Genomic DNA, 3,779 nt, shown 5'->3' with positions numbered 1-3,779 from the left:
GGGGAACGTTATAGGGACCTAAGGCGTGAGGGAAGGAAGGGGGCGGGGTCACGAGAGGCCACCCTCGGGGTGGGCGGAGCCTCCGCAACACGCGACCGGGAGGGGAAGCGGCTATTGACTGAAGATGCGAAAGAGGCGAAGCCTTCAGCCGGACCGGTTTCGGCCGCTTTGCTAGCTCCCTTCCCTTTATGTTTTTAGACGTCAGAGACTGGCAGGACATTCAGCCACTCAGAGGGCGGGAAGCGGAAGTGGAGCCGGCTTGAAATGGGCGGGCGAGTGGTTGCCAAGGAGTGGGGTGCAGACAGCCAATAAGAGACGTGCCCGAGAGCCCCGTCACGCCAGAGGGCGGCTGGCGCCTAAGCGCTATTCGGTTAGGCTGGGGGCTTCGACACTTCCACCAATCGCCTTTTCCCCTCCCGGTCGCGTGTGGCGGGGGCTCCGCCCACCCCAGGGCAGCGTCTAGGGTCCACAATCGGAGCCCGCCAGGGGTGCGTCCCTGCGCGACGCCAGCCCGACTTTTCCCGTAGGAGTCGCCGCAGCTCGAAGCCTCGTCCGCCGCCGACCGCCGGGGCTCCTCGCTGCAGGGAAAGGCGCTCCTCTTCCCGCAGGCAAAAAAAACAAGAGAAAAGTACGAGCATTTTCCCACCCTAGGGAGAGGCTGAAGAACAGAAGAGCCCCTGCCCTGCGGCTGCCTCAGAGCATGGGCGACTGGTGCCTCCTGAGTCTGGAAGGAAATCAGCAGCCGATGGCTGACTGCGGGGGTCCCCCAGCAGCCAATCACCGACCCCGGAAGTGCCGGCTGCAAAACCGGAAGTGCCACCAGCACGTGGGGTGATGTATGGGGGCAGGGGGCGCACGTGCCGCCCCCCAGATTTCTGCACTCGCTTATGCCGTGGGGCTGCAGCCTGGCCAAACTAACTCTGGGCAGGAGCCACCTCCATGGCCCAGTGGGTGAGATCCAAAATTGGAGGGAACAGTGTGTGATCATGGCTACAACGGTGAGGTGTCCCTTGCCCGCCCTGCAGCAGCAGGGGCACAACTCTACACCATCACCATGCCTTACTTTGGCATCCATGGTGGCATGGCACTCCCTCCCTTGCCAGGTCCTGCCTACTGGGGAACAGAGGTGGCTTCTGCCCAGACCTGGTCCAGCCAAGCTGCAGCCCTATGCCCTGCACCCTGCTGTGGATGCAGACATCTGTCCCCATCCCCCAATGCATCGCCCCCGCCAATTGCCTATCACCTGTGACTCCCCTGCCCCCTCATGCATTGTCTATATCCGCACACTCACCCCATTCCCCATACACCCACCCCCTTCCTCACATACTGGGAGGGCTGGGGGTGGGGTACAATGAGTCAAGAGTGAGGGGTATCAGCAGGGCTGAGGGGGGCAGGGGACTGTGGGTTGGAAGTGAGGGGCAATGGCATATCAAGCCTGCTCAGTGCCACAAATCAGTGGGGAGGACAGCCACAGCTGGACCTGTGTCCTGGTGAGCAAAGTGGAAAAGCGGAGTTCTGATTTTCCATGATAAAACCAAAATCAAATGCCAAAATATATAGGTATTTAGAATGTATTTTATTATAATGATTGAGGTAAAAAGAGTGGAAGAGAGCACGTGTGGGAGAGGGAGAGAGATACAGATATATAGGGATTGTGACAGCAGGCAGCTCTCAGGGCCAAGTCTCATGTCGGCCCACCCCCGTCTCTACGGGGCAATCCACCCAATCTCGCCTGCCACAACTTCTCTGTTCCTATGGAAAACTATGGGAGACTGCCCATTACATGGCCCGATGCCAGGGGTCACTATCTGTGGTTCCAAACCTCCCCTACACCATAGCCCATGCCTCACACATGGCATCTGGGTTAATATTACTCCCTGTCTGAGACTAGAGCAAACTGAGTCCAAAGTTGGGCTCCACACACAAGCTCATCCATACCACTTTCCCTCTCACAGGAGGCCTCTTCCACTCCTCCCCTCTCACTAGGGCCGCTGGCATACTGCCTGTTACCGGACCACATGCCACCGCTCTGCTCCTCCTTTAGCGACCCCTCCGAGTCATCAGGCTTTGCTATTCACATACTGGCCTTGCCACGCAGTCCATTCAGTTCCCACAAGTTCCCCTACTCTGTATGGTCCGGCCTTGTGCCATACTCTGAGCTAATTCTGCCCCACGCTCCTCACCAGGCGCAACTTCTCCTGGGGCTGGCCCTTGCACTATCCTTCAAGCCTACTTCTCCTTCAGCCCTACTCAGCACACCCCTTGGACTGTCCTTAAGGCCGACTCTTCCTTCAGCCTTACTCAGTTCCCACCACATAGACAGCCCTTCAGGCCTAATCACCCTACTCTTTGCGGGGTCTCCCACAGCTCTCCAAACTACCCACTCTGGGGTCCCCAGGATCTCCCATCCCTGTTGGGCTCAGGTGGCACTCAGCTGGCCATGCCTGGCCACACTACTCCTTCCCCAGGGTCTTACACCCCCATCATGGGCTCAGGTGGCTGCAGCCATGTCTGTCCCCCTACTGCCTCCAAAACCCACCCAAAGATGGGGGCTGGGGTTAAAGCACCTCTCCTCACCTTTCATTGGGGAGGTAACTGGCCTGGCATTTCCTGGGGGCTCCCGTCTGCCAGGAGCCCTACCAAGCCACCCTTCCCTGGCAGGATGCAGTTTTAGTCATGCCCAGGACAAGGAGCCTCCAAACTATCCCCATAAGCTCCTGCCCATACCTGTAAGGTGTACTTGTGCAGCAGCTTAACCAGGCAATGTTTCTTGCCTGCCTCCCAGTAGCAAAATGATCTTGTTTTTATATAGGCAACCAGAGTTCTAAAATGGCCACCACAATCAAACACGTGCTGGATGTTTGATCTCAGTCCTTAAAGTGGCAGGCACCAACAGTGCCCTGCCACAAGGATACATAGAGGTAGAGTCATAGAGAGAGAGAAAGAGAGAGATGGACATAGAGAAACATAGAGATAGATATACAGATAGAGATATATAGAGATAGATAGAGACAGAGATACAGATAGATAGAGATATATAGAGATAGAGACAGACAGAAATAGATGAAGACATAGATAGAGACAGATATTGTGGGAGCATCTCCACTAGACGTGACTATTCACGTGACGTTTTATGGAGCTCCCTGAAGCAGATGTATTAAGGATGTTCCAGCCAAGATTTATGGGAGAGTTGTTTATTTGTCTAGCTTGTCCACCCAAACTCACCTGCCATGACTTGGTGTACTTAAGAAAAAAGCAGGAGGGAGGCTAGCCCCCCTACTTGGCTGCTATCCTTGTATAATATGCTTGTTATGCTGGTAGTTACAGGCTGGGTATATATAAGCCTCTCTATGCTAAGCTTTAAGAGTCTTTGAGAGCTGCAGGGTTCAGAGCATCTGTTTGTACAAACACCCTGGTCTGCAGTACCCTCACTCATGGTTTGGATGTCTTCTTCCACCACAGGCTTCTCATGGTGTGGAGTGCTTTTCACTGGGTCCCATCGGTCGCCTCTTCTCAAGTCTTCCCCTTCAGGTAAGTGTGGAAACTCCTCTGAGTCTCAAAAGGAGAAAGCTCCTGGCTTTCATCCCTTTACCCCTCCCGGGGTGGTCCTTGCTATTCCTCTTTTTAGTATGGCATTGTATTTCTCTTTCATGTAGCTCTGTCTGTGTCTGCCAGCCAGCCTCCAATTCACTTTCACTCTCTTCCTCTCTGCTTCCGGTTGCTGCGGGGTGCAGTTTTTGATTGTTCCCTGTCCTGCGCCCAGCCAACCAAAACCAGCA

The sequence above is a fragment of the Alligator sinensis genome, unplaced genomic scaffold, assembly GCF_000455745.1.
Source record: "Alligator sinensis unplaced genomic scaffold, ASM45574v1 scaffold227_1, whole genome shotgun sequence".
In the NCBI taxonomy this organism is placed as follows: domain Eukaryota; kingdom Metazoa; phylum Chordata; order Crocodylia; family Alligatoridae; genus Alligator; species Alligator sinensis.
The sequence above is the reverse complement of the archived record's forward strand: the minus strand, read 5'-3'. Positions refer to the sequence as shown.